Source organism: Urocitellus parryii, unplaced genomic scaffold (assembly GCF_045843805.1).
Source record: "Urocitellus parryii isolate mUroPar1 unplaced genomic scaffold, mUroPar1.hap1 Scaffold_53, whole genome shotgun sequence".
In the NCBI taxonomy this organism is placed as follows: Eukaryota; Metazoa; Chordata; class Mammalia; order Rodentia; family Sciuridae; genus Urocitellus; species Urocitellus parryii.
Genome location: NW_027554068.1, coordinates 646,866 through 671,209, shown reverse-complemented (window position 1 = coordinate 671,209; position 24,344 = coordinate 646,866).

The window sequence follows — 24,344 nt, the reverse complement described above, 5'->3', positions numbered from 1 at the left end:
TTGAGAGTCCAGAATTACCCCTTAAAAGCCACACACTCCTCCTGGCTGTGTCTCCTCTCCCACAGGCATCCCTCTTTCCCGAGACTGTGCCAAGCATACATCACTCTCTTCACACAGGAGTCTCCAAGGGCCTCCAAAAGCATAATTAAGTTTTACCTATGGCTGATTTTCTCCCTGGAATCAGCCACTGTGGAATTCTGAGGAACCAAACACTTGTCTTTATCACATTGTTTACTCTATATAAGCCATTTTTTTATTCTTATAACAGGGATTGAACCCCATGGTGTTTAACCACTGAGCCACATACCCAGCCCTTTTCTTGTATTTTATTTTGAGATAGGGACTCACTGAGTTGCCTAAAGCCTCACTAAATTGCTGAGACTAGCCTCAAAGTTGCCATCCTCCTTCTTCAGCCCCCTGAGCTGCTGGAATTACAGGTATGCACCACCCCCCTAGCACATCCCCAGCCCCCTCCATCACTCAGACACTCATACTCCACCCCAACTGTACACTTTTGAGTTATTTCTCAAGCTACCCCCTAGGGCCCTCTTCTTCATAGGAGTGCTCCTTTTGTCACCAAATAATGTAGATCAGTGCCTTGAAAATGAAAATGTCTTAATTTGAAGATTATTTTTCCTTTCATCATTCTAGGCAAAGAAATGGCATTTCTTCTTACTGTGAGCCATCAGGATGCTGCAATGTAGGAAACATTCTTTGTTGATATTTTGTTCTCTCAGTGGGATCATTGTAGATATTTCTGCCACATCGATCTGGGTTGTGTTATCCATCTGGGATACACTATGGAGGATGGACATGTTCAGGAAGAAAAGGGAAGTGGTGTCTAGGGCTTATCTCTACCTAATGGTGGACCGTAATAGTGGCCTGAAGCAAAGTGTAGAGCTATTGCGCTTCTGAAGGGTGCATAGCTGCCTATGGATTCACCTGTGACAGTTTCTTACCCTGCAGTGTACAGGGTAGACCAGGCACACTGGTGCATGCCTGTCATCCCAGCATCTCAGGAGGCTGAAGCAGGAGGATCACAAGTTCAAAGCCAACTTCAGAAACTTAGTTAGGTGCCAAGCATCCCAGTGAGACCCTGTCTCTAAACAAAATACAAAATAGTGCTGAGGATGTGACTCAGTGGTCAAGGGCCCCTGAGTTCAATCCTGGGTTACCCCGTCCCTCCAAAAAAAAAAAAAAATGAAAAAAAGAGCTGCTGGAAAGGGTTTGACATCTTTCTCACTCTGGGTAACGTGACTGTCGTGTCAATATTTTAGCCTCACATCAGTGATGCCCAGGCAGCTTTATCTATTGATGGTCATCTTGCATGCCCCCAATTGTAGCCTGTCTTCTGTCTTTTGCATAGCTCAGTCCTGCACCATCAATGCTACTTGATGTTGATAGTGACCATGAAATAATAAGAAGGTCAGACGTGATCTAGGTGGGTACATGCACACTTGGTGGCTAAAAGTTTTCATGGCTCTGTGTGTATTCATAAAGCACTATGAAGGTGTCAAGAGCATTGATTTTGAGGTTACAAATTAAATCTGGTGGGTAGGAAAATTTGCACACATAGAAACTATTAATAATGAGGATTAAATGTCTCTCTCCCTGTGTGTGCAGCTGGAAAGAGGAACCACTTTTGTGATGCAGTGAAAAATCCCTCACCTACCAATTTATAACACTTTAGCTTTGGCTAAATCTCCAATTTTTCTTATCCTTCTTTAAAAAGGAATGATACCATACGGATTTATGAGCATTAAAAAATTTGATAACCTTAGCACAGTAGGTACTTGATACATATGTGTGTCCCCTGCATAGATAGTATTATTTTGGTGGATGTGGGTGGTGGTGATGGTGACATGAGCCTTGGAGACTTTGAGCATCAACCTCAGCATCCTAATATTGAAACGAATAATGTTTCTGGGTATTCTGGTTTATTTTCCACTCAGTAATACTATAATAACTATTTGGAAGACTATTGTGAGCATTCAATAAAATATCCTTCTGGATAGATTTTGGTCATCTTTGAATCCCAATACAATTGGGAGCTGTTTCACAGTCATGGAACAGTATAGATGTTGCTTATCATTTTCCTTCTCATTTTAAGTATCATCTAGGATATGTAATTTTTTTTCAGTATTTAGGTGGAACCCAGGGCCTTGCATGTGCTAGGCAAGTGCTCTACCACTGAGATGCATCCCCAGCCTATTCTGATTCTCCTTCCTCTTATTATTATTATTTTGAGACAGAGTCTTCCCAAGTTGCTGAGGCTGGCCTGAAATGTGTCATCCTATTGCCTCAGATGCTAAGATTATAGGTATGTGCCACTGTGACCAGCAAGAAACACAAGTTATTTTTTTGTACCAGGAAATGAACCTAGGGGGCATTTTATCCACTGATCCACATCTCCAGTCCATTTATATATTTTATTTAGAGACAGGGAATTGCTAAATTGCTTAGGGTCTCACTAAGTTGATGAGGCTGGCTTCAAACTTTCAATCCTCCTTCCTCACACTCCCAAACTGCTGGGAATACAGGTGTAAACCACTGTGCCTGTCAGGATATAGAAATTTCCATGGATGTTATCTTTCCATGAGAATTTTAAAGTTTATCATTACTTGGCATATTATAGTTCTTGTTAATAGTGATTATCAATATTTTGTCTTATGCCAGTCATTCATGATAGAGTTGATTTGTCTGTGGAGAGACATATGGCAATGTTTTGCTTGTCATAATTATGCAGAGGTGCTACTATCATCAAGTGAGTAGATGACAGGGACACTTCTAAACCTCCTGCAATGCACACGCCATGCCTCAGAATGTGAATAGTGCCAGGGCTGAAGCACTCTGCACTAACTGCAAGCTCCTTGGAAGCAGCACTGTGTCCTACTCCCTGTCCTGAGCCCTGGCATGGATCCCTATCAGATCTACCTTGGGTCCTCAGATACCTCCTGAGTTACATAGTCTACAAATACACTTAGCCCCTGGGTTTAGCATTTCTGCAGATTAACTTTGTGACTTCTAGATTTTAGGATTCATCCACAGCCATTTTTAATATTTTATTCAGGACAGGGTCTCACTGAAGTGGTTAGGGCCTCACTAAGTTGCTGAGGCTGGCCTTGAACTCATGATCCTCCTGCCTCAGCCTCTTAGATGCTGGTATGACAGGTATGTGCCACCATGCCCATCTCTCTTCTGTTTTTATTTTACATTTTTGATGACAGAGATTTAACACTGGGCCTTGGACATACACATATAGCATACACTATAAATATAATTTTATCCTCTTAAAATATTAATCTCATAATATCACAGACATTAGGAAAAAAACAGTATAAACACAGCTCAAAGCACTGTCCATGGACTGCCCTCACTCTCAAAACTGTTGGCTCCCAGGCAAGCAAGTACAGAAATTGAGAGAGTTCAGAAAATTGGGAAACCATGGGCCAGTGCTTGGTGGTTTCTGTTCTCAGTAGGTATCTGTCTTCACCATATTCAAGAATATGAATTTCTTTTACAATGTATGACCTTTTAGTATTTAAACTTTGAATAATAGTTAAAATTGTTGGATAATTTAAAGACATATTTTTCCAACTTTTATCATGTAAATGTTAAAATGCACAGAGAAGCTGAGGGAGTTGTATAGTGAACAATTATAGAACTACTAAAAATGTGGATTGGGTTGCCATGCTGCTGCTTGCAGGTCCAGCCAGTGTGGAAATGAAGCCTCCGTTTGAAAATGAACTTCTTCTGGAACAAGCCCTGCCCCTTATTTCATGTATTGTTTCTCCCTGCTGTTGTACCACTCAATCAGGACTGAGTAGTTTCTACAGAGAACTTTAGGTACTGCTCCTCCACCGAGTAGCAATACATGGTTGTTTCAGAAGCACAGAGAGCCCACATTTGGATCCCCAGTTTTAGTAGGTATTGACATTTAGGTGTCTTAAGTGCACATTTATGTCTCTTTCCCAATCTTACCCTGTCATGTCCTACCCCCAGTCTTCTGCTTATTTTATGGTTTTCTCCTTTCATTCACCTTTTGGTTTACTCTGATCCAACTTCTTTCCTAAATTTATTAGAATTTTTGGTAATTTTTTTTTGTCTTTGTGTGTGTATGTGGGAGTGTATTATGGGTTTTTGTTTTTATTTATTTGTTTTATTTTGGTGGCAATAAAAAAGATATTCAGAGACAACTACAATAATAGTAAAACAGGAACACTTACAAGTGCCAGATGCAAGGCATAGTGAAGTATGCCTTAAATCAGAGTGAATCTGTCACCCACTATTTTTTTGTTTATACACTTTAGTGAAGGAAATAGAGATATGTTTGATGTCTTCGATTACATTTTTACCTTCCAGAAAGTAAGTTTATTATGATATTAAAAGAATTTCTTATAAAATCCAGGACACAAAAACACAAGATTTCTCCTATTCATATTTAAAGCTTGAAAAATATTAAGTGTGCTGTATAGCAGAAAGAAAGTTTCAACAGGGTGTCTTTAACCATTTATTTTTTTTTTCTTTTTATAATGTATAATGTGTGAAGGGACACTTCAACAATTGCTTTCTGGTCACACATAAAACAATTCTACCTGTCTTCTATGAGGGGAACTATGTTGTATCAAAGGATTTCTTGCAACATTTATAAGGACCTTTCTTTCCCGAAGAATTTCTGCCAAGTATTTCCTGTGGGACAATAAAAATAGTTATCTCTTGTTAGGTTTATTTGTTAAAAAGCTAATTATGATGAAATGATAAAGATAGTTGTGTCTTAAGTGTAGTTTTACATTGATTTTTTTATTTTTTGTAACAGGCATTGAACCCAGGGGCACTTAGGCACTGAACCACATATTCAGCCCATTTTTTACTTTTTATTTGGACACATGGTCTTTCTAAGTTGCTCAGAGCCTCAATAGGTTGCTGAACATGGCTTTGAACTTGCAATAGTCCTGCCTCACCCCAGAGTTATTGCAATTGCAGACATGAACCATTGTGGCTGACTGAAATTAATTTTGATAAATCCTGGGGTCTTTTGGAGATCAGAAAGCTAATATATCTTGTCTAGTAAGTCTCTCCATGAACCCTGAGAAAATTCTCATACTTCTATAAGCACAATACTCTTTGTTTTAAGAAAGCTTTAGAAAATGGAACATCAATGTTTATTCTTAAATTGCAGTTTTCACAAATATACTGGGTGAAACAACACAAGTAAAATATCTAATAATTTTCATAAAAATCCTGAGTTATATTAAAATGCTATATCCAGATTCTCAATAATTAAAACAATGGAGTAAGATGGAATATGTTGGTTTTGTATTTTTTTAGAGAGAGGGTCTCACTGGGTTTCTTAGCACCTCGCTTTTGCTGAGGCTGGCTTTGAATTTGCGATCCTCCTGTCTCAGCCTCCCAAGCTGTTGGGATTACAGGTATGCACCACCATGCCCAGACAGAATATACTGTTTTAAATGAGTTTAAAACTTCATTTTTTCTTGTTAGTGTAAGCATGTGAATCAAAGAGAACACTAGCGTCATGGGAATAACAAGTATGTAGTTGCATTAAACAAATTTTACATTTTAGCAAATTTTTCACTGTAGGCAAATTTCTTTAACAATTCCAAAAATGTTAGACTACAATGAATTTTGCTGATAGGTGATGAGCCAAGTTTCAGGGTCTTGGTGATATTATGTGTGTTTGTCTCCAATTCCTTTCTGGAAAACATCTGATAAGAATTAACTTTTAACAAAATAGAAGTACCTATACAAATGGCTCATTTATTTTTCTTGGTCCTATCCATTTCCTTTTGAGGAATTTTAAAATTTTGAATATAAATGTTTATCTTGACTATTTTAATTAATGTTCTAACATTTGATATGTTTTTCTCCTCACTTTTCTAATTTATCAGAAATTGTTTTGTACTGCTTATGGCTATTTTCTGCAGCTTGGTAAAATTTTATATATTTGTGGAGCATATTCATCACAGTGTAGTAAGTGGAATAACTTGATATTTTCATTTCTTTCAAGAATGTATTCTCACCAAACCCTAGAATATTCAGTGGAGCAGGGAATAAGTTATTTATCATTACCCAATAAAAAGGGAAGGTATAAAAACTATAAGAATGAAAATTTACTTTTTAAGAAGGAATGGAATTTTTTTGGAGAGAGAAAAGGTAAAAAATTTGTCTTAATGAATATAACAAATGAATGATTATTATTTAAAATAAAATCAGGTTATGTTTTTGAATAGAGTTTCAGAAGACTCCTCAACTTAAGCCACTCCCATTTGGGGGGCTAATACTTTTAATTATGTAATTATACAATTTTACTATTCAGTATTTTGTATAAAACCAGTAATAATATACCATAATTTCAAATCAAGAATATGCATCAATCTGCATATATATGCACAGTTTATAGGTCATTGTAAAGCTACCTTCAAAATACTTTCAAGAAAATCAACATTCAATCAGTTCTGTCAGCTTTAAAAGTATGATAAGTAACATTTAAACAACAGCAACAAAAAAAATCAAAACAATGATCAAAGACTTATTAACCATTTATTTTTTAAAACTAATAATCTGTTCATGAATGCAGATTAGATAAAAGTCTGCAAATTATTAATATAATACTGCATTACTCTTCTATGACAGTTCTTCCATGTGATAAGGAGGTAATTTCCTTCAGAGTATGGGCAAATTGTCCCATGTTTTAAACACACTCCATAGTAATTGCATGTAGAGATATTGTTCTTTCAAATTAAGAAGAAATGGAAGAGCAGCAGTGAGCTTCACTAGAACATTTTAGTTGACAAGAACTATTCATTAATTTTTTTTTTTTTTTTGCAGGGGGAAGTTTGGTAATCATTGCTTTTTAAATGCTATAAAAATAAGAAAAAGAAAAGAAGCAGCTGGTTCCTTCTAGAAAACACCAAAAGAGTGCACTTCTCATCTGTCATGGATGGCAATTCAATAAAAGCAAAGACTTAAGGTGCTCTTGGCACAAGGCTTCCAGAAAATTTATAGTCTGTGTGGCCTGCATGTCTGCTTCAAGTCCCCAGAGTAGACAATAGGACTTCATGGGAACACTGGGAATGCTTCTGAGACTAGTCTGCACAAAAGCTAAGTGGGAAAACAACCCTTAGTAAGCAGTAGCAAGGTGAGTTTGGGGCCAATGGGGGAGTTGAAAGGCTTAAGCTCATAACTGGAAAATTCTACAGAAAAGTAAAGCCACCACACAGTACAGGCAAGGGTGCCTATGAATGAAGCATGGCTTACCATCAACCCTCTCTATTGTTGAGAAAAGTGTTCTAGTGTCTTTTATACACCATGAGTTTCTCTAAGCTAGAGGAGCATACTTTTTAGACACTCAGCTCTGGGTCTCTTCCTGATGGTTGATGATTTGAGTGAAGGGCACCTATGAATATTCATTTCTAATTTTAATCCCAGTGGAAGTGGTTTTGGTGTATATTTTAAGGTATTTCAGGCCCATAAGTTAGTATAATCACTCTACCTGAAATGTACTCCTTCATTTTCTATAGAAGGAAGGTATTCAACTGGACTCCAAGTTACAATCCTTGAAGATTTGTGTATTTTATGGTTTCCTGTTGGATGGAGTTTGCTCTTATTTGTTGCAGAAGGAACTTTCCATGTGTCAGACCCAGAAATTTTCTGGTTCATACACATGTCCCCAGTAAGCTTAATCTTGTTGCTATAAAATTCTTTTGACGTAATAGCAGTAGTCATCTGGGAATCTGAAGGAATGTGCCTTCAACAAATCTAAAGTGTCCTCTGACTAATTTAGTGAACTACTTACATACAGTGTTTATGACAGTGATTTTAGCTGTAAAGTTGAGAAGCCAACCCAAAAAAGCAACTTTGAGAAAATCACTGTGGTTACCAAAAGTTTTGACCAAGTCCCCAGATGGCTGTGCACTACGAGGGGTCAGAATGTGGCATGAGCCAAGGTGTAAAGGACATCTACTCATTCCGCTGCAGGACATAACCATCTGCTGCAGATGGGCATATGGATTGGTATCTACTGAGATTAGTTATGGAGGACTTGGCCTTTACAAATTTCACCCTGAGTCACAGCAGTTAAGTCCTGGGCACAGCTCAAGTGTTTAGCATTTTCTCAGCATGGAACAGCATATGGAATGGTCCTACTTCCACCCAGCTCTTAGCCTTTTTTTGCCTGAGGGACAAGAATCCACTGCTTTCCTGTGATCTAGTCCCCAGGTTTAAAAAACTGGCAAGATCCTGCCCGCTCAGAGTCTACTGCAGAAAGAATTGCCCACAAAGATATGGCCAACTGACTTCTGCCTTAGTTCCCATTAATGTCATGTTTCAATCCAAGGACAATTTATCCTGTCTTGCTACAACTTTGAAAAAAGGCAGCTCTGTGGATTCAGTCTTCCTCACACATTCACCTTGTCTTTGAAGAAAAGCATTGCCTGATGTTGCCTTCCAAAAGGACCTCTGTTCAGGATTCAGACTAGGAAAGAGCAGAATGGTTACGATGGATGGATAGTGTTCACTTCTTAGGGAAGTAACCAATGTGATTGCAAAATATTCTTTAATTACAAAAAACAGGTTTTTTTTTAGCATCATATGAACACTTTCTGTGATCATTGTGCATTACACACCTGGCTGTGTTCCAGCAAGGTTAAGGAAGAAGTCACTCAACAATTAAGTGCTGTCACTGCCAACAACTGTAGCTCAAAATTAATGACTTTCACTGGAATGTCCTCAGTGTGATTACACAAAAATAATAATCCAAATTGGTACAGGAAGACCATGAAAACTATTGATATTGTTTCTTTTTAAAGCCACCATAATGTGGGATTGCTCTTTGCAGAGGCAAAGCCCAACAGTGAGTGTGTATGTATGAGTGTGTATATGTGTGTCTGTGTGTTCATACATGGAGGAAAATAAAATTTTAATTTTACTGACTGGGATACCCAGTAATGCATAGCCTTCGGATACTTTGGTCCCTAAGTAGTATCAAAAAGGAAGTTCCTTGGCACAAGTCTTCCAGAAAATTTATAGTCTGTGTGGCCTGCATGTCTGCATCAAGCCCCCAAAGCAGACAATAGGGCTTCATGAGAACACTGGGAATGCTACTGAAACTAGTATGCACAAAAACTAAGTGGAAAACACCCGTGAGTAAGCAGTAGCAATCATCTTTCAACTTAGAAACCAGTTCTGCCTCCTAAGTTTTCTAAAGTACTCATAAAAGTTCCCTGGCAAGTTTTCAGTGCCCAATGTACTACTTGGTGTTCCAATATGAAACAGTGTTTAAGTGCCATTTTCAAAGGTTCTCTCTTGTAAAGCATGCTTTTTTGAAAGGCAATCAGTTGAGTACTTCATATAGTGAAATTCACAACAATATTTCAAAGAGAAAAGGCAGAATGATTGAATTAAATAGTATCCCATTTGGAAAGATCCATGGCAGGAGCATCTGCTGGGGTCACAGTGTAAATAAAACATAAGAACATCAAAATCTCTCTTTAGATACACTTCTGAGAGCCATCAGTGAATATGATTATCAGTAGAAGGACAAAATGAACCACACAGACTGGGCAACACTCTGGATGGTGAAATTTGTGCTACTTTCACCTGAAAGTAAGTTGAAAACAGTGTTTTTGTGGTTTAACTCAGACAAAAGTGAATCAGGCCCTTCATGTCACTGCTCAAACCTCAGACTCTGGGTTACTGAAACTCTAGTGGATCTTTTCTTGTTCAGATAAATTTCTAAGGGGGAAAGCAACTATAGCATCTGAAATTATGTTTTGTTCTGTGTAGAGAGCCATGGCCAGTCAGAATGACGCCTAGAATTTGCCAGAGGGAATGTTTGAAAGGTGATGCCAGCAAACCATTGAGATGATGATTTGAGTTAAGCTATATATAATTGTTGTGATGCTGGATTGACTGTATTGTATATTTGACCTTTACTGTCAGGCAATGGGGCGGCTCTTGATGCCTCGGGCACCTGCTACTTTGGAGTTCTTGGGGATTCCCAGAGAGTTCCCATTGGTTGGGGAAGTGCCGGAGGCAGGAGTGCGGGTTTTCTGGAAGGGCCACGTGGGTGGCGTTGGCAGAAAAGCACGAGTGCTGTGCCAGTGAGAGCTGAAATAAAGTAGTTGCTGTTTGAACATACAAGGCTTTGTGGTGGCTACGTTATTCGTGCTCAGCCAGACTGCGGCAGTTCTTAAAGAAATTTTTCTAAATCTTGTCAGAATTTTCTATTCCCAGATTCTTTCTTCAGTTCTGATCACAACTTTTTTATTTCATGCAAAAATATTAGTCCTTGTTAAAGAGGGGCTGCTAAAACTGCTTTTTCTCAAAGCAGATTACTTGGTTGTTTTAATAAAATTACATTCAAATGTTTAAAACTGTGAAGTGTGTAATGAAGAATTACTATGGGTGATATAATCTTAGATTTTGATCGTATTCAGCTTTTCAAGGCCCCAATTCTATCACCTTGTGGAACTCCATTTATTATGTCACCATCACTACCTTGTTCAGGTTTCTGATTGTCTTGATTTTCTACACTGCTTGTTGAAATACCACCTAAGAGAAGTCTGGTGAAGATTGATGCTGCTTAGTGTGTTCCATTCTTCTGCCTCCCTAACTTTTGCTGAATATGGTCCCTATCCAGCCAGACACTGGTTTGTTTCATGACCAAATTCTTCTGCTGAGGCCTGATCTCTGAGCTGGGTCTACAGATTTGGACCCAGGAAATAGTCTTGGCTGCTCTCCTCCCATAATGCTTTATGATGTGGCCTATTTGAGTGGACATTAGATCAAGGCAGACTTTACAGTGCATGGAAATGGCACCTTCTACATTTTCATACATACCCAGAAATTATTTTACAATGGCATCCATTGGGGTGCTATCATCCACAAGGAAAAAACCACGGTGATCAAAGAGTTTAGCAACATATATCCTTTTACTCAGAAAATACCTATAGTAACATTTTGAGTCTTACTATCAGGAGAATGTTGTGTATCTTGCATAAATTCTTCAGAAGGTGGTCTGATATTTTTCATTTTAAATCTCCATTTTTTGCTATTTCATAGTGTTTGTTTTTATCAATGTCAAATGTGTTGAAATTTAAGAAGCCATAATGTGTTGCCTTCTTCATTATATGAGAACAGTAAAGAAAGTAATATAAAATTTGAAACTTCCATAGGCAGCAACTCTGAACGGATTAGAGGATGTATTTCCATAGATTGATATTTTATGTGCATTTTCTGGACTTCTCCCAAATATAGAACCATATCCCATATGACAAAGAAAGCAGCAGTAGCTTTTCTCTGATCAGAGCTAGTAAAATGAATAATTCTCCTCCTTATTCTTGTAATGCAGTTGAATTTCTTATTTTTGTTGTAAAATTATCTGCAAACCATTTATGAATTGAATAGTTTGAAATCTGCACAAAAATCCTCATGTTCAAGTTTATTGCCTATGAGGAAAAATATCTATTTGATGTATTTTTTAGTCTGCTATAGAAAATGGCACAGTGATGGCAATTAGTAATGTCCAGGTATAGATCATTGTGAAGGTGATGCATGTTCTGGAATATGGAGGTATAACTCTTCTTCACACTCAGGAATTTCAATCAATAGTGCCACGAACAGGGGCATGCAGTGGCCCAACTCATTTGCTCATCAATCTTCCACTTCATGGACTTAGCCATGGCCCAAAATAGAATAACAGCCATGGACCCATGCATATGCATGCCCAGGAGGCCTATACCAGCCCCAAGAGAGTTTACATGGATAGAATGTGGGATTTAAAACATAACAAATTTAATATGGTTTAGATTTTTTATATTAGTAGCTATTCTCAGGAATTGATTAAGATCTTGGTAAATACAAAACTACCCACCAGCAGTTGCCTTGGTTTCCATCCAAAACTCACTACTTTTAGTTGATACTGATTGTTTCTGTCTTCCTATACATGAGTTCTTCCTAACCAGAGAGTTCAATGTACATACTGTTTGTGTGATGGCAAAGCTCTTACGAAGAGCTTTGCAATCCATCCTGTGTTTTTCCTGTGGAGTATCAATCATAAGACTGTCTTATGAAAATAGAACTAAGGATGAAAGGTTGTACCTGCTCCACTATTAAAAGAAATGTTTCTATGCAGCAGAGGATGAGAGTAGCAGACCACTGTTTCTTCACTGATACCCTCTCTATTGCCCATTCTCTCATCTATAAAGCCAAGCATAGGATAGATCCACTCCACAGGCTGCTCCTAGAACACATTTTTCCAACTTTTCCATCAGAACAGAAAGTATTTCTTTCCAGGTCAAGTTCAGTGCCATCAGGATTCTGGTTGGTCCTGTCTGTTATGTGCCCAGCCCTAAGACTACAGAAAAAGGGAGAAGAGAGTTATATGGGTCCTCCTCCATTTCCACATACTCTTGGAGCTCCTCTGTGTGATCTCTCCAGGAGTGCAGTTGGACATATTTGTTAGCACAAGGCTTCTAGAGAGTAAGATCTCTTAAAGTCACACCTAGAGTTAGCACAGTGCTTCTTATATAGCCCAGAGACCAAATCACTGAAAGACCAATGCATTCAGAGAAAAGGGTTACATACTCCAGTTCTTTTTTTTTTAATATCTAGTTTTTAGTTGTCTTTGGACACATTACCATTATTTAATTTTATATGGTACTGAGGATTGAACCCAGGGCCTCACACATGCTAGGTGAGCATTCTACCACGGAGCTACAACCCCACTGCCATACTCCAGTTTGTGATGAGAGATATATTTGAAAAATTGTAGCCATTTTGAATTTATTATACCTACTCATAATAGAACTAGAAATTTACTTTTCCAGGGTTCACTGAAGACTGAGTCCAGACAAAATCTGCTTAGGTGTATTGTTTCCAGACTGGTACAGACACGTGGTAGTGTGGCCTTCAAGGGCATTCAACAGAACTGCTTCCTTTACCCAGGTATTGTAGCCATGAAGAGGCAGCTTTTGGATTTCTCTTTCAAGGAGGTTTGCTGCCTAGAATACTAAGGAGTGCAGGTGGCAGCCTCTACTTGTCAGCATCATCAGTCTCTGCCTCAGTTGTAGAGAGCTTTCCCCCCATCATCATGCTTTTTCTGAGCACTCACTACTTTTAGTTGATTCTGATGTATACTCCCTATACATGAGTTCTTCGTAGCCAGGGAGTTCAATGTACATACTGTTTGTGTGAGAGGTAAGAAGAGCTTTGCCATCCACCCTGTTTTTTTTCCTGTGGGCTATCAATCATAAGACTCTCTTATGAAAATAGAACTAAGGATGAAAGGGTGTACCTGCTCCACTATTAAAAGAAATGTTTCTATGCAGCAGAGGATGAGAGTAGCAGACCACTGGTTCTTCACTGATACCCTCTCTCTATTGCACATTCTCTCATCTATAAAGCCAAGCATAGGATAGATCCACTCCACAGGCTGCTCCTGGAACACATTTTTCCAACTTTTCCATCAGAAAAGAAAGTATTTCTTTCCAGGTCAAGTTCAGTGCCATCAGGATTCTGGTTGATCCTGTCTGTTATGTGCCCAGCCCTAAGGCTACAGAAAATGGGAGAAGAGATTTACATGGGTCCTCCTCCATTTCCACATACTCTTGGAGCTCCTCTGTGTGATCTCTCCAGGAGTGCAGTTGGACATATTTGTTAGCACAAGGCTTCTAGAGGGTAAGTTCTCTTAAAGTCACACCTAGAGTTAGCACAGTGCTTCTTCTATTTTTATTATTATTATTGGTTGTTCAAAACATTACAAAGCTCTTGACATATCATATTTCATACATTTGATTCAAGTGGGTTATGAACTCCCATTTATACCCTGTACACAGATTGCAGAATCACATTGGTTACACCTCCACATGTTTACAGTGCTTCTTTTTATATAGCCCAAAGACCAAATAACTCAAAGGCCAATGCATTCAGGGAAAAGGGATACATCCTCTAGTTCTTTCTTTTTAATATTTAGTTTTTAGTTGTCATTGGGCACATTACAAATATTTATTTTTATATGGTGCTGAGGATCGAACCCAGGTCCTCGCACATGCTAGTGAGCATTCTACCATGGAGCTACAACTCCAGCGCAATACTCCAGTTTGTAATGAGAGATATATTTGAAAAATTGTAGCCATTTTGAATGTATTATACCTACTCATACTAGAACCAGGAATTTACTTTTCTAGGGTTCACTGGAGACTAATCTGAGTCCAGTCAAAATCCCTTAGGTGTATTGTTTCCAGACTGGCACAGACACGTAGTAGTGTGGCCTGGGAGGACAATCAACAGAACTGTTTCCTTTACTCAGGTATTGTAGCCATGCAGAGGCAGCTTTTGGATTTCTCTTTCAAGGAGGTTTGCTGCCTAGAATACTAAGGAGTGCAGGTGGCAGCCTCTAGTTGTCAACATCATCAGTCTCTGCCTCAGTTGTAGAAAGCTTTTCCCTCAACATCATGCTTTTTCTGAGTAGCCCACATCCAGTGGTGAGGGAAGCAGGAAGATGATGGCCTGGCCACTTTGGTCCAGCCATTTCCATCTGAGTTAGATAATACTTACTAGTGATACTTGTTCCAGAACTCTCTACTGGCATAACAGGCTCTGCAAGGTTATATTGAAATTTCACTTCTTCTACTGCCAAAAACAACTTCTTATCTCTTCCTTTCCTGAGTGCAGATTCCCAATGAACAGATAATACACAGACAGTCACAGACTGTGCTTCCAGAGTATGTGGCCTGTGACACACTTCAGCAACTATTTACCCATACCTAGGTAAGCACACATGTATGTGTATATAAACACACACATGTGGATAAATGCTCAAGGCATGCAATTATACATGTATACATGCACATATATAAAATGCATAGCACATATACACATATATAAAACACTCACAGACATTGGTACATGGGAATGCTGAGAGCATGGAGATCTTGGTAAAAAAATGAAACCAGCCTCCACTCATTCATTCCTTCATTCAACCAATACGTATTGAGGATCTAATATGTGCCAGGAAAAATTCAAACCAACTCAGTTTCTGAAAATGAATGAGAATGAGAAGATAAAACAAAATTAACTAAGTCCAATTAAGAAAGTTTGGAACCAATACACAACTAACTAATCTCCATCATTTTTGCAGAACAGATTTGTTTCCATCGCTGTTAAGGCTAAAGTGTTTACCATTTCCTAATTACTTAAACATTGTAGAAAAAGTGATTGTAAATGCCCTGTCTGGTTCCAAATTATACTGCACTCTGCAATACATCAGAAAGATCTTAAATATTTTATAAATGTTCTGGACTCCACATAGGACATACAGTATAGGAAATCTCTCCTGCAACCACTACTATAATGTAGGGTGAGTTAACATAAACTTCCTTTGCTCCTATGTCATTATCTCTAGCAGATAGTTATCCTGACCATCCTGTTGTGAGTGCTTACTGGCTTTATTCATTAAATAAATGCATATTGAATACTTTAGCATGTGCAAGATATTGGGCTGGGTGTCCTAGAAACAATGTTATTAGTATATATTGCTCATCATTGAGAAAACTTTAGTTCATATGAGAGATAGAACTATAATCAGTTAACTATAATACATGTGCCATAATTATGAATATGTACTGTTCATGATGTATTCATGCTCTCTCATGAATATATATATATATATATATATATATATATACACACACACACGTGTATATACATATATGTTTGTATATATTCATGCATACATACATACACACACACTCACACACATATTCTCTCCTACTCTTCACAAGAGCACTACAAAGTAGATATCATATTACACAGGCTTTAAGATTCAAAGAAAGTAACCTCCTCAGAGGTAGGTGTATCACAATAGATTAGACTAAGATAGGTTTCCAAAGTCCTTGCCAAATTCTCAATAGCATGAATCCTTAGGGAGTACTACATGTGTTTACATGTGTATGCATCTACAAGCCGGTGTCTTAAGATTGGGTTATACTACTTAGGAGTAAGTATCTTGCCATATTCTCCAGGATTTCCTCCTCCTATGCTAAATATACATTACTTAGTAAAAAAAATCAAGTTATAACCAAAATGAAGTACACATTAAACAAACTTGTGTTCTCTAGAAGTTTGTAATAGACATTAAGTGAGAGAAACCATACAAATGTAAAGTATGTGGCAAATCTTTAATCAAAGCTCACACCTTATGTAACACCAAAGAATTCATAGTGGAAAGACCCAGAGAAATGTAAAGAATGTGGCAAAGCTTTTAATGTTATGCCAACCCCTATTGGGTACCAGAGAATTCACACTGGAGAGAAATCATACTAATGCAAAGAATGTGGCATAGCATTCACTGTTCAGAACAGCCTTGTTGTGCAACAGAGAACTAACACTGGAGAAAATCCATACAAATGTAAAGAATTTGGCAAAGCTTTTAATCACAGATCATGCCTTAGTAAACATCAGAGTATTCATACTGGAGAGAACCCATACAAATGTAAAAAATATGGCAAAGGTTTTAATCAAATATCACATTTTATTCAACATGAGAGAATACATACTGGAGAGAAACCATACAAATATAAAGAATATGGCATAGCTTTTAATGTTAGGCACACAGTTATTGTGCACCAGAGAACTCACACTGGAGAGAAACCATACAAATATAAAGAATGTAGTAAAGCTTTTAGTGTTAGGCAAAGCCTTGTTCTGCAAAATAGAATTCATAATGGAGATAAACCATACAAATGTAAAGAATGTAACAAAGCTTTTAATGAAATATCATACCTTAGTATACAACAGAGAATTCATACTGGAGAAAAACCTACAAATGTAAAGAATGTGGTAAAGATTTTAATCAAAGATCACACATTAGTAGACACCAGAGAATTTATAATGGAAAGAACCCATACAAATGTAAAAAAAAAATTTCAAGGCTTTTATTTGAAGAGTAGGCCTTACCCAACACTAGGGAATTCATACTGGAAAGGTTATACAACTGTAAATAATGTGGCAAAGTTTTTAGGTACAATTCAAGGGTTATCAAGCATGAGAGAATTCATACTTGAGAGAATCTTTACAAATCTAAAGAATGTAAAATATGATTTATTGTGATATCATGACTTAATAATTACTAGAAAATTCATACTTGAAAATATAGTTTAAATTGCCAAAAAGTGGCAAAGTTTTAATCAAAGCCCAACATTTAAAAAGTGCCAAGAATATTACAGTAGTGATTAAACTCTACAAATGTAAAGAATGTGACACAGTGTTTAATAAAAGAACACACCTTACAAATTTCCCCCAATTTAGAATTCAAGAGAAGTTTTGTACTTGCCAAAAAATGTCAGAACGATGTTCAAAATTTAAAATTTATACTCTCTCTATTCCAAATGCATATACTATCTATTATAGAAAATTGAATAAAGTACTTCTTCTACCTTAGCAATGACTTGCATGTTATATAAAAAAGCATCATCACTCTTTTCATTTTTATAAAAGCAGTATGTACATTCATTCATTAATTTATGGCTGTTGTAAAATACTTATATTAGCCTTGCTTTTCCTATAACATGCACTTTTATAACAACGTATCTCAGAATCCTCTTTTGCCTTTCATTTTTCAGAAGTACACTTTATTGTAAACAGCAAAAACCCAAATATCACATATGTATTTATTTTTCTTAATATAATGTCAAGTCTGAGATAATCTAATCACATAATTTATACTATGTGCCTTTTAAAGTTATTTTAATACCACATCAAAATTGTAAATAATAGTTGGATCCATTGTTTGACATATTTATGCCACAGTCTGACCGAGCACAATAACCGGGAATGTGACAAGCAAGCTGAAGGTTGAAGTGGGAACTGCTTTATTGCAGGGAAACTCAGCAGGAACTGAGCAGGCACTCAAGGTAGTGAGAGCTGCTCCTCTTCTGGACAGCAGAGGTACATATACCCAACTAATTACACACAGCTTAACTTAATTAACATCATCTAGATACAGCACTCAGACATTAAGGAATTCTCATCATCTTAATGGCTTGTTGGCGTTTCTTCATAGACCAATCCTCCTGGCAAACTGCCAGGTGCCATCTTGACTTGTTTGTGGCCCTCAACATATTTATACATGCAATAGTATAATTTGATCAATTTTATGCCCAAATTCCTCTCTTTTCCCTTCCTTGCTTCCTATCACTTATTGCTTTCCTCTACCCTATAGTTCACATTAAATTTTAATGAGATCCCCATTTTTCCATTCTTCAATTTTCCACATATAAGAGAAAACATAGGATCCTTGGCTTTCTGAGACTGGCTTGATTTGCTTAACATGAGGTTTTCAATTTCCATCTATTTTCCTGGGAATTATATGGTTTTGTTTTTTAGGGTTGAATAAAATTACATTGTATCCACATTTTCTGTTTGGTCTGTTGGTCAATATCTAGGTTGTTTCCATAACTTGGCAGTTGTGAATTATGTATATTTGTGTTGCTAAAGTATGCTGACTTTAATTCTCTCATATAAGGAGTGGTATAGCTTAATCATACACTGGCTCCATTCCTAGGCTATTAAAGAACTTACATATTGACTTTAATAGACATTGCACTTATTTAAAAATGTTACCAATATTATATTAGTTTCAGTCACCTAGGATTCTCACCAGCATTTATTATTATTTAAATTCTTGATAGCCATTCTGACATATATGTTGGAATTTTACTTCTGTATTTTCTTCTATGGAATGCATAATTTCTGGTCTCATTAGCAGGTATTTGATTGAGTTGATTGACTTTTATTTGATTGACTTTCACTTTTGTACAGGGTTATAAAGGTGGATCTAAAATTATTCTTCTATATGTACAATTTTACTAGTAGCATTTGTTTAAAAGACTGTCATTTCTTCAATGTATGTTTTGGTACTTTTGACAAAGATCAGATGACTATATCTGTAGGTTTGTCTCTGAGTCTTCTTTTCCATTGATCTACAAGTCTGTTTTTTATATTGGTATCATGCTATTTTATAACCCTTCATTTTAAATTGAAATCAGTTATCATGTTGGCTACAGCATTATTGTTTTTTTCTCCCAGTATTATCTTGGCTACTCTGGTTATTTTATTTTTCCATACAGATTTTAGAACTATTCTTCTAGGTTCTGGGGAAAATACCAATATTATTCTAATAGGGATTGCATTGGATTTGTAAATCACTTTTGATACATAAATGACTTAGCAATTTCAATTGAGCATACCCATGAACATGGGAGGTCTTTCCATCTTTTATTATCCTTTTTACAAATTCTTGCTTCAATATTTTATAATTTTTATTGAAGACATATTTTATTTCACCTCCTTGGTTAGATTTATTTCCAAGTACTTTTAAAGTTCTATTGTAAATGGAATGGTTTATTGATTTTTTCCCAGTGGATTGATTATTGGTGTGTTTAGAATTCGTACCTTGCTAGTTTGCTGAATTATTTTTAAGGATCATTGATTTCTTCTGCTGGAAATTTTTAAATTTCTAGGTAAAAATCATATCATCTACAAAAGTGATAATTTAACTTGTTTATTTACTAATTGTATATCTCATATTTCTTTTTCTTGGCTAATTGTTCTGGCTAAAATTTCAAGTACTACATTTAATAGCAATGATGAGAGTAGACATCCTTGTTTTATTTCTGATATTAAAAAATACTATCAGTTCTTTCCTATCCAGTAGGATATGTTTTTTTTTTAATTTTTTGTATACAAATATAATATTGAAGTGAGTTCCTTACATACCTAGATTCTTCAGTGTTTTATCATGAATGGGTGCTAGATTCTGTCAAAAGCTCTTTCTCTTCATATTGAGATAATCATTTGATTTTTAAATATTAATAATGTTTTTGTGGTGAATTACAATTTTTGATTTGAATATGTTGAACCATACTTTCATTCATGGTATGAAACCAACTTAATCATGATGTACAATCTTCTTAATTTATTCTGAAAATGATTTTCTTAAATTTTAATAAGAATTTGTGGGAGTTAGTGTTGTGGCTCAAAGGTAGCGTTCTTGCTTAGCACATGTGAGGCACTGAGTTTGATCCTCAAAACCACATTAAAAATAAGTAAATAAAATAAGGATATTGTGTCCATCTATAACTAAAAACATATTTAAAAATATTTTTTTTAATTTATGCTCATAAAATATATTGGTCTATAGTACCCTGATCTTCCTGATATGTCCCTAGGTATTTGGCTTATAGTAGCTTCCTAGGATGGTGATGGAAATATCTATGATCCACACACTTTTTCCATTTCATTGAGTGATTTGACAACTATCAGTAGTAACTCCTTAAAATCCTGGTAGAATTCAGCTGACACTCTGGGGGTTTTGTTGTTGTTGCTGTTGTTGTTGTTGTTGGGAGGCCTTTTATTACCAATTCAATCTCATTTCTTTTTATCCAGTTTATATTTTCTATGTGCTCTTGATTCAATTTTGGTAGGTTATATGTTTATATAAATATACCCTTTTTAAAAGATTTTCCAAATTATTGAAACATATGTTCAAAATAGTCCTTAATGATCCTCTGCATTTCAGTGATGTGTGCTGTTACCTGGTTTTTCATCTCCAATTTTAGAAACATTGTGTTTATCTTCTCTCTGTTTTGGTTAATTTGGCTAAGTGTTTATTAGTCTTATTTATGTTTTCAAACAATCAACTCTTTTTCACATTGATTATTTATATTGCTTTTTAATTCTCTTCATTAATTTCAGACCTGATATTATTTCCTTTCTTCTGCTTTTTTTTTTTTAAATTTTATTGGTTCTTGCTTTCCTAGAGCCTTAGATTGTTTATTTGATATGTCTCTGTTTTGTTTGTTTCATGTTGTTTTTATGTACGTACTCACAGAAGTAAACTCTTCCCTTAGAAATACTGTTGTGATTTAGGTAGGCAATGACGTCCAAAAGCTCATGTGTGATACAATGTAGTAAAGTTTATATGTGAAATTACTGAGTTACGAGAAATTAAATTTAATCAATGCATTAAACCCCTGATAGGGATTAACTGAGTGGTAACTATAGGCAGGCAGAATGAGGCTGGAAGAAGTGGTTCTTTAAAGGCATGCCTTCAAAATATACATTTTCCCCCTTTATTAGGGGATCCGAAGTTTGCCTGCCTCTCAATTCTTTTTCCATTCGGTTTCCTTCTCCTGAGCTGCTTTCATCCATCACACTCTTCTGACATGTCTTTCTATTTCACCTGAGTGAAATAGAAAGTGAGTAATTTTTGAACTAAGACCTCTGAAACTATGAGGCCCAAAATAGTTGTTTTCCTTTAAAATTGTTCATATCAGGTACTTTGGTCACAATGGTGCAAAAGATGACTGAAAACGAAATTGGATGGTCATTAAAAACCTATTAGCTACCAAAGAGACCCTGTTAAGTACCTTACCTAGAAATAATAAGAAAGATGGCTTGAGGGCATCTCAGTGGATTGACCACACCCTTCTCAGGGATTAAATCTCTCTGTAGGGATTAAAAGTAAAAAATCTTTTGAGAAGGAACCCTAGGTCACCCTTTTTGGGCTGGGAAGTTTGGGGAGTTGTTTCACAATGCTCAGTCACCTAAGCACTCAGAGGCCACTATAGCCCTGATACTTAGAGATTTATCTACTGCTTGAGAGGGCAGCGTTTCTTGGTGTTAAACACATGGTACTTGTTCTGCAGGATTGCCAGATACTGGATTTAGAGTGTCATAGATTCTTCCACAGATATTTCAAAAGAAGTCCTAGGAGGCCAGGCAAATTCCAATAGGATTATATTCCCTGCAGGCAGTTTCAGAGAAGACAATGCATTAAAAGTATGAGTAGTAAACTAAAGTTACAGAAGAGACAAGATTTGAAAGTAAAATGAAATCGCCCAGCTGGTCTTTCATTTGCAATCCTCTGAACTCAATTTCCCAAGTAGCTAGGATTACAGCTATTAAAGTGACTCTAAAATAGTTCTTTGTTGTTGGTAAATTTGATTGATACTCATATAGATGGTGTCAGGGGTCTTCTTTATGACCAGGTTCTTATTTCTCTGGGTTTATTATGTCTATTAGTTAATACCCTGTGACCTCTTCTCAAACAACTCACATGGTTTGTTCTTTATAAACAGATGGATATGAGCCAGGTGTGGTGGTGCTTGCCTGTCCTACCAGAAGCATGGGGAGGTGAGGCAGGTAGATTGCAAATTCAAAGCTATTCTTAGCAAATTATTGAGGGCGTAGGCAATTTTTATAGACTGTGGGTCAAAATAAAAATAAATAAATAAATCTCAACATGTGGATCAGTGGTTAAATATATATAAACTTGAGGATTGTGTCTTGCAGTCTTAATGTATCAGGTTATTTTTCCACATGCTGATATATGTCCTATATGTCAGAAAGAGAGAAAGATGAAGATGGACTTTTTAGTTGTTTCAGAAAAATCTTGTATCTATGATCTCTAGTCTCAGATCCGAGATCTATGTACTAGTGCAAATAAGAGTGGTTTCCAACAATGAACTACATACAAAGCAGGAGTGACAACTAAGGCCTTGTGAAATTGATCACACAAATCAACAGGTAAACCAAGTTTAGATTCCAGATGAAATAAATGGGCAATAAATAAAATCACATGTGCTAAAAAAAAGTACAAGGACTGGTTAATTGTGTCAAATTTCATTCACTTAAGAAAACAATGAGGTATTGAGTGATGATTCAGTTGAAGAGTGATTGCCCAGCACGTGTGAAGCACTGTGTTTGTTTCTCAACACCACATATAAATAAATAAAAATAAAATTCTATCAACAACTAAAAAAACAAAATGTTTTTAAAAAAGAAAATGAGGGCAGCAGGACGGAAGCATCAAGAAGATTGACCAGCTGCTGCTAAAATTCAGCCCAGAGAGAAGTGCATTGACACTTATCACTGTATATATGGTTAAAGTAATTTGTGAATAAATATGTATATAATTTTATTTATGGAAATTATATCACAGTTACATTAAAAATTATTTAGCTTTTCTGTTCTCTGGTCTTATAACAAGCAACTTGAGATTTAAACTCATTAGCAATTCCCTGAGTCAGCAATGTTCCCATATTCCTCCCCTAAGAAAAAGTGACTCAATAAGTATAATTTTAAAGTTTCTACTATTCACATTAAAAATGAAAAAAAAAAAAGTCAGGCACAGTGGAGTGCCCCTGATTTCAATCCCTTATTTCCTTAGTGCAAATGGGCCTGGAGTTATAGCTCAGCTTGTACAATGCTTGCCTTCTAAGCATAAGGCCCAGGATTTGATCCCCAGGATCATGGGGGGGGGGAGGGAGAGGGAGGGAGGACAAAGGAGTTTAATGAAATGTTTGGAATGTTTCTATGGGTCATTTTAATAAAATGGTCTTACATATGAAAAAAAAAAATCTAAATTGTGGACCCATGACAGTTAGTCTGAAAAAAATAAATCCTCCTATGGAGCAGTTCATTTCTATATTTCCTCTGGGAAATCAAGTTGGAAATATACCAACAGCTGAAATTTTGAAAATTCTGTTCTCTCCATTTATGGTATCTTCAATTGCCACAGTCTGGCTGGGCACAAAATGACCGAGCCACCACACAGCCTTGTAGGTTCAAAACAGGAACTCCTTTATTCTCCACACTCACGCAAATGCCATGCATGTGGCCTTCTCCTGGGACACACTACACACCAACCAGAAAAACCTTCTCCAGAAATCCATCCTCTGGCACTTCCCCAACCAATGGGAACTCTCCGGAAATCCCTGGGAGAACACCAAAGTAGCAAGCCCAGGCGGACAGCAGGGGTCTAATATACAATTGAATACACATTAACATAACCATTATGATCTCAATGGCTTGCTGGCTGGCGTCACCTCTCAACCACTCTGTTCTGGCAAAAATGCCATGCATCATTCCAGTTCGGCTATGGCTCTTAGCATTCAATCATGGCCCAAGCCCATGTGCATAGCTTTGTTCTGGAAACCTGGCATTTCCCCAGATTGTATGCTAATAATTGCTGTGATTATCAGGAGAGAATCCCAAACCCAGGTGTGATTTTGTTTCTTTGCATAAGGCTTTGCTGGTATATAGGTGATTGAGTTGTTTTTTCTTCCTGAAATTTCTGAGAAGCAGAACCTCAAATTCAGAATGCTGAAACTGATCTTTAGCTTTATATACATATCTCAGAATAAATACTATATTTTCATCTTCTTGCTCACATTCATAATGCTAACTTCATTACTCCACAGTATAATAAACAATTTCTCCTATTATATTTCAGACACAGTATTGTGTAACTATTTTTCTCCAAC